The sequence below is a fragment of the Littorina saxatilis genome, linkage group LG10, assembly GCF_037325665.1.
Source record: "Littorina saxatilis isolate snail1 linkage group LG10, US_GU_Lsax_2.0, whole genome shotgun sequence".
Taxonomy (NCBI): domain Eukaryota; kingdom Metazoa; phylum Mollusca; class Gastropoda; order Littorinimorpha; family Littorinidae; genus Littorina; species Littorina saxatilis.
This window is the reverse complement of record NC_090254.1, coordinates 3,705,099-3,716,967: the sequence shown is the minus strand read 5'-3', so window position 1 is coordinate 3,716,967 and position 11,869 is coordinate 3,705,099.

Here is an 11,869-nt window from a genome sequence, read left to right as displayed (position 1 = left end):
GATGTAGTGTGAGTGAAGGCTAGGGGGTTATGTAAATAGGATGTAGTGTGAGTGAAAGGTGGGGGGTTATGTAAATAGGATGTAGTGTGAGTGAAGGGTGGGGGGTTATGTAAATAGGATGTAGTGTGAGTGAAGGCTAGGGGGTTATGTAAATAGGATGTAGTGTGAGTGAAAGGTGGGGGGTTATGTAAATAGGATGTAGTGTGAGTGAAGGGTGGGGGGTTATGTAAATAGGATGTAGTGTGAGTGAAGGGTGGGGGGTTATGTAAATAGGATGGAGTGTGAGTGAAGGGTGGGGGGTTATGTAAATAGGATGTAGTGTGAGTGAAGGGTGGGGTGTTATGTAAATAGGATGTAGTGTGAGTGAAGGGTGGGGGGTTATGTAAATAGGATGTAGTGTGAGTGAAGGGTGGGGTGTTATGTAAATAGGATGTAGTGTGAGTGAAGGGTGGGGGGTTATGTAAATAGGATGTAGTGTGAGTGAAGGGGGGGTATGTAAATAGGATGTAGTGTGAGTGAAGGGTGGGGGTTATGTAAATAGGATGTAGTGTGAGTGAAGGGTGGGGGGTTATGTAAATAGGATGTAGTGTGAGTAAAGGGTGGGGGGTTATGTAAATAGGATGTAGTGTGAGTGAAGGGTGGGGGGTTATGTAAATAGGATGTAGTGTGAGTGAAAGGTGGGGGGTTATCTAAATAGGATGTAGTGTGAGTGAAGGGTGGGGGGTTATGTAAATAGGATGCAGTGTGAGTGAAGGGTGGGGGTTATGTAAATAGGATGTAGTGTGAGTGAAGGGTGGGGGGTTATGTAAATAGGATGTAGTGTGAGTGAAGGGGGGGTATGTAAATAGGATGTAGTGTGAGTGAAGGGTGGGGGGTTATGTAAATAGGATGCAGTGTGAGTGAAGGGTGGGGGGTTATGTAAATAGGATGTGAGGGGCGAGCGGGCTGGCGGGGATGGGGGGTGGGGACTTTTTGTTTTTGAAATTCGTTTCGGTGAATCAAGATCCTGTTATCGATGTCAGAATTCGGTGGGTTATAGAAACACAAAAATACCCAGCATGCTCCCCCCCGAAATCGGCGTATGCTGCCTGAATGACGGAGTAAAAAAACAGCCATACACGTAAATTTCCACTCGTGCAAAAACATGAGTGAACCTGGGAGTTTCAGCCCATGAACTAAAAAGAAGACGGAGAAGAAGTTTCGGTGAATAATGTATACTATTTTCAATCTACAACTTGGTAAAGCTGTGTCTTCGTGTATGAGTACCTCTCTATGGCGGGGATATAGATCAGTTGGTAGCGCGCTGGATTTGTATTCAGTTGGCCGCTGTCAGCGCGAGTTCGATCCCAGGTTCGGCGGAAATTTATTTCACAGAGTCAACTTTGTGTGCAGACTCTCTTCGGTGTCCGAACCACCCCCCGTGTATACTACATTGGGTGTGCACGTTAAAGATCCCACGATTGACAAAAGGGTCTTTCCTGGCAAAATTGCTTAGGCACAGTTAATAATTGTCTACCATACCCGTGTGACTTGGAATAAGGCCGTGAAAGGTAAATATGCGCCGACATGGCTGCAATCTACTGGCCGTATAAAATTTCATCTCACACGGCATCACTGCAGAGCGCCTAGAACTGTACCCACGGAATATGCGCGATATAAGCCTCATTGATTGAATGATTGATTAGTCATCTTGAAATAATTGTTGTCAGTTGGAGCGTGGGGACCTTTTTTCGTGTACTTCGTTTCTTTTTTTCCCATTCTGAATACCCCTTTGCAACGCACAATTCCCCTACAGATCTGTCTGTTTGAATTATTGAGTATTATTGGTGATGCTTTGTGTGACAAATTTAAGTTCATCATTTAAGCAAGCGACATTTAAGCAAATCGAAAACAGGCCGGACATATAGCTACAGCGTGTTTTGCAGTCCTAACACAAAAGCTACGGTCCTCATAACATGAAGAAGGCTAGTTGGTCTAAAAATATCGCTTAAACAGCTTCCCAAAATGCACGATGTTACTAAAGTTGGTGTCTAACATGTACCTCATAGATTCCTCTTTTTGCTGCATTAAAGGGATCATTGAAAATATAGCTCACTGTCACAAAGATGTGGGTATGATATTTGTGATGTGAAACACGTCGTGATTTTAACCTCCCTAAATATTGAATTGCGATGCGTAGGGAACAAGAGAAGCGATATCACAGGTTTCGTGTGTTGCACGAGAAAACCCTAGTTTGACATGAGTTGTGTTTACAAGTTTGAGAAATAGAGCTGGCTATGAACTGGGAACATTACAGCGTTTAAGATTCTCAACCGAGAAGGTTGTCAGCGCGTGTCGGTCTTGTTCGGGGAACAAGCACTCTTTCAAGAGACGGGTCTCTTAAGGTAAATGATTTACTATGTTGTATATTCTTGAAGCTTGAATACATAGCTGGAATGTAAATGTACGGTGTATACAAAGTGCACTAAATTCTAGTGTGAAGTTTTAAGAGAATTCTTGTTGGGATTGTATCACGGTTTTTGTTGAGAAAGTTCTTGAACATTAATGTTGTTAATCTTTTATGTTATGTTTAAAACGGTGATGCTATGTATGGTTGTGTTATTCATAGATTAAGTATAGCTTGGATATTGACTGTGGACGGAATGTGAATGTAGAATGAACGAGAATGTATGAGATAATACATGATTGTTTGGGAAGAAGAGATGGTTTAAGAGAATGTTGTATTAAGACTTGGGTTAATTCTTTAGGAGTTTCCATGAGGAGTTTTCCAAGGCGTGTACGAGGGACGGACCTTGCACGGGAGAATGCGGAGCGATGACGGAGGAAGAGACCCCATCGGCGCAGAGATGGCTAGACGGAGGAGTCTTCATCGTTACCGGTCGTAGAGACGACGGTTATTTTCGCTAATGGCGGAAGTGTTTCTCGGGGAGAAACGTGAAAGGTGTGTGTTGGCACCTATAAGGAGAGTTTCTGGGAATTCATCATCTACGGGATTCAGCGACACAAGGATGTGTAAATGACGACATGCAGTGAGCCGTGTTACGAACTCGTGAGTGTCTGTCAGCACCTTATCTTGTGCGTTAATCTATCTTTGAGAAAGTATCTTTATACTATGTATTTACATGCATTGAGTGAATGCTATATGTTTGTGTGAACTGTGTGTTCGAGAAGTTGATTGGTATTGATGTTGTTTTCTTTAGGTGAAGAATTGTGTTATAATTTGTGTGAGGAAATAATAAGTCTGCATCCTCCCAAAATTCTGTGTTTGGAGTGTTTTGGTGTGAAGATTGAAGTCAGTGTAATAAGATTGGGCAGAACACGTTTACAGAAAAGTAAATCCTTTATTCACACTACAATCCACTTCATGACACTCACAGTACTCGTATTCAAAGACGTCTTGAAAAATGTTGCTGTCAGAAACCCAAACCTTGCATTTAAAGCTGTTTTATTGACATGTTAGGCACCCCAGCACACACTTCGTGTAATAGAGACGTGGACTAGCTTATGCTTAGTGCACCTTGTGATTTTGGTGGCTCTGCATGTAAACATGACGGAAACAGATTAATTCAAAGTTATGCAGTTCAAAAACACAAGGCTATGACACGCATAATTTGCAGGGTAAATCTTTCAATAAATGTTGAATTTAATGAAAGCTGTAACATGCAATGTATGCGTGTCTATTTGTTTTTAGAGCACTAGAGTCCCTGTGTTTCGAATCTTTTTCAGTTTTGACCTAATTATCTGCACTCTTATTTTTCCTCGAAATAATCGGTAATTTCTGACGAAATATTCGTCCACCAGATTCTGAATTCCCTGTGCGGCAACAACGGGAGAGAGAATAGGAAGGGGGGGGGGGGGGGAGGGGGCTGATCAAGGTGCGTATGCTGAATCGATTCCGCGCGGTTGTCAGAAGGTCACGATTGATTTTTGCTGTGGATGCGTTCATTGACAGTCATTTGCACTGTCTGTATTCATGACTTTTTTCTTAATACCCTTTTGTGTCCACACTGGCATTTGAGTCTCTCGCTGTGGCTAAATATCATCTCCATACTACCTTTCCCTTTCTCTCCCCCCCCCCCCCTCCAGTCTCCCCTGTTCTCCCCCCCCCCCTCCTCCAGTCTCCCCTGTTCTCCCTCCCGCCACCCCCTTTCCTTGTACGCCATCGTCTGTCTGTGTGTGAGTCTGTCTGTCTGTCTGTCTGTCTGTCTGTCTGTCCGTCCGTCCGTCCGTCCGTCCGTCCGTGTGTCCGTCCGTGTGTCCGTCCGTCCGTCCGTCCGTCCGTCTGTCCGTCCGTCTGTCTGTCTGTATGTCTGTCCGTCCGTCCGTCCGTCTGTCCGTCTGTCCGTCTGTCCGTCCGTTCGTCCGTCCGTCTGTCTGACTGTCTGTCTGTCTGTCATTCTGTCAGATTGTCTGTGAGTCTGTCTGTCTGTCTGTCTGTCTGTCTGTCTGTCTGTCTGTCTGTCTATCTCTGAGTCTGTCTGTCTGTCCGTTAACCTGCCTGTCTGACTGGATATCTGTCTCTGAGTGTGCTCTTCGGTGTGGCTCACTTTAGTGTGAGTCCCTTATGTTTTCTTTGATTGCAAGGGTACATGTACTGGATGTGTGTAGGTATAGTTTGCGAGTTGTGTTTTTTCTGGGTGTGTGCGCGCGTATTTTTGTGACAGTTAATCGATTTTTGAGAAGTCGCAGACGAATCGTTGAATTTGTTTGCATTTTGGCTGTCATGATGTTGTTGCGGTGTTTCTTGGTCGGTTCGTTCATGTCTTCACCTCCATCTCTTCTTTCTCCTTTTCTTCTTGTTTTTCTTGCCCCCTCTCTCTGTCTCTCTCTGCATGTCTCTGTCTCTCACTGTCTTTTTGTCTCTGTCTCTCTCTGTCACTGTCTCTCTATCTCTTTCTCTTAATTTTCAACTTGTGTGCATTTTTCGAGTTTTTGTGTGTATTTCCCCAGTACACTGGTCTCTTCTTGCAATGGGCCGATGGCCAACGCAGTGAAGTATGTGTTCGCTCTCTCAATCTCTCTGTCTATGTCTCTGTCTGTCTGTCTGTCTCTCTCTATGTCTCTCTGTCTCTGTCTGTCTCTCTCTCTCGTCCGTCTATTTTCGTCTGTCTTTTTCTCTCAAGCATCTCGGAGGAACTATGCTTTCAACCCCATGTCATTCTGAGAGAGAGAGAGACAGACAGGCTAGGCAGACAGGCAGACAGACAGGCAGACAGGCAGGCAGGCAGGCAGGCAGGCAGGCAGGCAGGCAGACAGCCACGTCCCTACCCCACCCCCAAAGCTTCACTCCCAGATGTTCTTACCATCGCCCCCCCCCCCAACCACCCCCATTCACCCCCCCCCATCCCCACCCACCCCCACTCACCACCCCACCCTCTATCGCCCCCAGTCTCACCCTTCTTTCCCCTTTCAACCTACTTTGCTCTGTGCGTGGGCTCAGTGTCAATTTAGAGTTTCCATAAACTTCCCGAATTTGTGCAATCTTAACAGATCGCAATGCTTCAAACTTTTTCCAGGCGGAGGCTTCAGTTGTAAGATAAGGTTGATGCTGCCAATCATAGCGGAGCAGTGCTTATAACGGGGATTGCATTCCCAGATGTGTTTCTGTTCTTCAATTTAAAGTGTTCGATACTGTCATGTTTCATTTTTGTCAGTCCACTGTTCGTAAGTTATTTGCTGGGTTTTTGTCCTGAATAATTATTATACACCGTGGTTAGTGCGTTTGCCTCTCAAGTTGGAGTACGGCGTAGGGGGAGGGGTGGGGTAGGGACGTGGATGTCTGTCTGCCTGCCTGCCTGCCTGCCTGCCTACCTGCCTGCCTGCCTGCCTGTCTATCTGCCTGTCTGCCTGCCTGTCTGCCTCTCTGTCTCAGTGTCTCTGTCCGAATGACATGGGGTTGAAAGCATAGTTCCTCCTCCGAGATGCTTGAGAGAAAAAGCCAGACGAAGATAGACGGACAGGAGAGAGAGAGAGAGAGAGAGAGAGAGAGAGAGAGAGAGAGAGAGAGAGAGAGAGAGAGAGAGAGAGAGAGAGAGAGAGAGAGAGAGAGAGACACCCCCCCCACACACAGACAGAGACATAGGCAGAGAGACAAAGAGATAGAGAGAACGGACACATACTTCACTGCGTTGGCCATCGGCCCATTGCAAGAAGAGAACAGATTGTTCCGCCAGGCATCATTTTGTTTTATTCTACAGCAGGTTTAATTATCTAAGAGCTTTTTTGTGAAAGATATACTTCCAATTAAACATGAAACCGCAATAGAAGGATGATCAATAGGGACACGAGCTCAAGCGAACGCTAATAATGATTACGTGCCCTAGACAGATAGGAAGTTTACACGACTATCATTAGGTCGGACGTGCAATGCTGGAAAAAAACTGAGGCGTCATTTTGGAAACTTTTCTCAGTGACGATTTTGACCTAACAAAGTTCAAGGGACATTCGCTGTACTGTATTTAGAAACACCTGTAATGATTTCTCCACAACTGCTCCAAAATTATGCCAAACAATTAAATGAAATTTAATCAGCGAGCGGTTTGCTTCGCCCAGCTCTTCTGTGTCAGGAGTTCGGACTTCCGTTCGTCATCATACTTTATTTAGTTTTCATAGATACCCTTTAGTCAAAGCAGATTAAAACCGTTGGATTGAGGAAGTCTAACCTATAGTCTAGCAAACACATACACATTCAGTGCCATACAGTGCTAAAACGCTTCGCATTACATACACAAACACACGGACCGTTGGAGAATATCACCGTCTGAAAAGACTACCAAACACCTGCGCTCAAACACTAATTCTAAGACGTTCCTCGTGTGTGTTGTCATCTATTCAACACCCAAAACAAACTCTGTAGTTCCTGGCTCAAATTCAAATATGTATCTCTAGGAGCACATACCAACACTTACTGATTAATGAAATCGTGTGCAGTGAAATTAGCAGCGTATATTAAAGGCACAGTAAGCCTCCCGTAAACCATCACAGATACGGTCAGGCTTTTACACACAGTACAAACACCCTTTCATTTAAACACTCACCGATTGAGAACATCCTAGGTGCCCTCCGTAAAGAGCGAACAATTTTCAAAGAATTTATTTTTGCTTGGTTTATCTTACCCCTGAGCCATCGTGAACCCGTGTGATCCAGTTTCCCTTTTTCACAATGTAGTCGTCAATGTAGGCGACTCAATGTGATCTTATCTACAATAGCATGTTTTTATGCACGAAACAAACGGCTGTGGTTCACAAGAACTCTAGCGATGGCTTTTCACTGTTGAGAGGAACGGCGATATGCCGCGTAAACCCGGCGTCGTCTGCTACGACCCTTGCGTGACCCTGCTTCCGAGCTTTTCTTTTTTCAAACTTTCACAACTTCGAATTGCACTGATCTTGTCTTGATGAAAAAAGAATTCTTTTATGATTAAAGAATGTTTGTGTAACAAGCTGTCAACTTATTATTTAGATTTTAAAAGTTAGGTCTAGCGCAAAAACGCACCACGGTCCAAAAACATTCTGATAATCATCGATCCACGGCTATCGCCAGTTTAAGGGAAGTAACTCATTATATTTAGTCAAGTTTTGACTAAATATGTTAACATCGAGGGGGAATCGAAACGAGGGTCGTGGTGTATTTGCGTGTGTGTGTGCGTGTGTGTGTGTCTGTGTGTGTGTGTAGAGCGATTCAGACTAAACTACTGGACCGATCTTTATGAAATTTGACATGAGAGTTCCTGGGTATGAAATCCCCATACGTTTTTTTTCATTTTTTTGATAAATGTCTTTGATGACGTCATATCCGGCTTTTCGTGAAAGTTGAGGCGGCACTGTCACGCCCTCATTTTTCAACCAAATTGGTTGAAATTTTGGTCAAGTAATCTTCGACAAAGCCCGGACTTCGGTATTGCATTTCAGCTTGGTGGCTTAAAAATTAATTAATAACTTTGGTCATTAAAAATCTGAAAATTGTAAAAAAAAATAAAAATTTATAAAACGATCCAAATTTACGTTTATCTTATTCTCCATCATTTGCTGATTCCAAAAACATATAAATATGTTATATTCGGATTAAAAACAAGCTCTGAAAATTAAATATATAAAAATTATTATCAACATTAAATTGTCCAAATCAATTTAAAAACACTTTCATCTTATTCCTTGTCGGTTCCTGATTCCAAAAACATATAGATATGATATGTTTGGATTAAAAACACGCTCAGAAAGTTAAAACAAAGAAAGGTACAGAAAAGCGTGTTATCCGTCTTAGCGCAACTACTACCCCGCTCTTCTTGTCAATTTCACTGCCTTTGCCATGAGCGGTGGACTGACGATGCTACGAGTATACGGTCTTGCTGAAAAATGGCATTGCGTTCAGTTTCATTCTGTGAGTTCGACAGCTACTTGACTAAATATTGTATTTTCGCCTTACGCGACTTGTTTTTGACCTGAGTTCAGGATGGGTCCAAAAAGTGTTCGAGACAATCTGCAAAATTAATTCTTTAAAAATTGCTCGCTCTTTACGTAGGGCACCTAGGATGTTCCCGTTTGGTGAGCGTTCAAATGGAAGGGTGTTTGTACTGTGTGTAAAAGCCTGACAGTATCTGTGATGGTTTACGGGAGGCTTACTGTCCGGGCGTGATTTCCGGGATATTCATCACAGCCGTCCAGCTCCAAAACGAGGCGCCATTGTTGCAAGGGCCAAGTCCACGAAAATAAATTCTTTAAAAATTTCTCACGCTCGACAGATAGCAGCCAGGATGTTCCCGTTCGGTGAGCGTTTAAATGGAAGTATGCTTGTACTGTATGTAGACGCTCGGGGAGCTCTGTGATGGTTTACGGGAGGCTTACTGTGCCTTTACAACTTGCTTCACGCCCTTTCTTCACGCAGAATGTGCATTTCTCGCAAATTATCGATCCGAAACTTCTCCAGCTCCGCCTTTTTCAGATGTCGTTTGCTTGTTTGTTTTTGTCAACGATCTTTTGAACAATGATTTCTTCTTTTTTTGCCTCGGTCTTCGAATGTGTGCGGTTTTCGTCTTTTTCGTTGATTCGACAGAACTTTTATTTCCAGAGCGCGTAATGAGGCCGCTCCCGGAGCCTTAGCTGTGTTCCCAAACTTTCAAATTGATCCGAAATCGAACAGTTAATGACCGCATCTGAGTTTGGCTTTCTGCTCATGTCAGCCGACATTCCCATTGCTTCATGCCCCTCAACCACACACCCCCCCATCACCACCACCCCTTTTTACACTTTTGCAAAACACGCACGCCCTTTACGCGGGCACGCACATGCACGAAATATACGCACGCAAGCGTACGCACCCACGCACGCAAGTACACACGAACGCACGCACACACATACACACACACACACACACACACACACGCACGCACGCACGCACACACACACACACACACACACACACACACACACACTCACTCTCACACACACCGGCACACACACACACACACACATACACAATTTTTTGTTGACTTTCAAAAAGCATTTGATAATGTATGGCATGATGCATTGCTAGTAAAATTAAATCGAATAGGAATAACAGGAAAATGTTTTCACATTATCAACAATATGTATTCTGATGCCACAGTTTGTGTAAAATCCTCTGATGGATACAGTTACACAAAACTTGTTGGATAATGATTCCCCCAAAATTGAAACTCATTCTAATGATCGAATTTCATGTCTTTTATATGCTGATGATTTAGTTATTTTTTCATCTACAAAGAAAGGCCTACAGCGGAAACTAGATTACTTATATGAGTATTGCCAAAAATGGGGATTACAGATGAACAGAGACAAAACCAAAGTAATAGTATTTTCAAAAATAGATCCAAAGGTGCCAATATATTTTCATTGTGGAGAAGACATTATTCAAACAGCTGAAGGATATAAATATTTGTGAGTTGTACTACATAACAATGGCAATCTAAATAGAGCACAAGCTCATCTGAGCAAACAAGCAAACAAAGCACTTCATGCTTTACGTCGAACGTTCCGTAAAACTGATATCAACATAAAAGTTATGTTACAATTGTATGATAGTTTGATTTCACCAATATCAACATATGGTGCAGAAATCTGGTTTCTACACCAGATTAATACAAATGAACTATTAGATTTATCAAAAATGTTTAAAGAATGCATGACTTGTAAAATCAACATGAAAAAGTTCATTCAAAATTCTGTAAACAAATTCTTGGGGTACATAAGAAAACTATGGTAGTACCAGTACTAGGAGAATTAGGAAGATTCCCAGTTAGCATTACAATAATATGTAATATCATTGCGTACTGGTTACACATATTGGATCTTCCAAAAACATCTCATCTGAGCAAAATATATGATCTTATGTACACCAAAGGCACATGAAACATATCCATGGATATCATTTGTAAAACAATTGTTACAAGTCATTGGATTAGATCATGTGTGGAAAAATCAATCCACTTTTAATGTCAAAAGGTTACAATATGTTATATGTCAAAAATTGGAACTCCAATATATACAATTCTGGAAAGGTCATTTAAGAAGTTCACCAAAGTTAAATTGTTATCAAAAAATAGTAACAAATTATAAAACGGAACCATAGCTGTTATGCATAAAACAAAGAAAATATAAACAATCGTTGTGTAAACTGAGAATAAGTGCCCACGACCTGAAAATTAAAACTGGTAGATACAGCAATACACCTGGGGAAAATAGATTATGTGAAACATGTGGAGTAATAAGGGAAAGTCGCCAATCCCGGAACAGTCGGCTAACTTGGAACACCTCAATATGCGGTCAACGGGAAACAATTCATGAATTTTTTTTTAGCAGAAATGTCTAGTGACCCCTCCCGATGTTATTGCAAAAAGAAAAATGGCAACTGCGGCAAAACCAAAGAAGAGGTACGTTTTTTTAACTTTTCTCCCTTCTTCTTCTTATTTCTATTGTCTAGAATTCGTTTTATTACTCTTTATCTATATACGTTCACATAAAATGTTGATTGCTATTACAAACCTACATCAATGTGTTACACTATGAACGGGGAAAAAAGATTGGAAACGTCACATGTATCCTACAGCTAAAGTCGAAATCCATGCAGGTGCCATGCGGCTATGCTGGAACACATAATAGAGGCAAACATGGAACAGTGTTCCAGTTTTGACGCATTCTGTTCCATCTTACCCTCATCAAACGATAAAGTGAACACTGGTGTTTTTAGTCCGTGGCAGGCTAATTGCCCCCTGGATAATTGTTCCCCGACAACTGCCCCCCCCCCCCCTCCGGATAATTGCCCTACTAGGACAATTGCCCCCCGGACACCTGCCCCCCCCCCACCGAGGGAGGACAACTGCCCCCCGGACACCTGCCCCCCAATTTTTTTCTCACCACTCTTCGTGCAAGTTTTTGCAAAAGCCGTTCACTTCAATAAGAGTGTGTGTGTGTGTGTGTGTGTGTGTGTGTGTGTGTGTGTGTGTGTGTGTGTGTGTGTGTGTGTGTGTGTGTGTATGTGTGAGTGTGTTTGCTGGTGTAAATGCGGGCGTGTGGGCGTGCAAGTGTCTGTGTCGGTTTGTCTGTGTGTATGTCTGTCAGTTTGTCTTTGTCTGGGTGTTTACAGTATTTATGTGTATGTGTCTATATGTGTGTGAGTGTGTGTGTATATATGTGTGTGTGTGTGTGTTTGCGCGCGCGTGCGCGCGTGTGTGTGTGTGTGTGTGTGTGTGTATTCAAACCAGGAAGCATTATATAGATATCGTTGAGAAAACAAATTATAGACTTCCATTACCTATGAATACCCTCTAGCCAACAATACAACACTTGATAACTCGCAAAACAAACAGACAAGAATGGGGGGCAATTCATTGTCA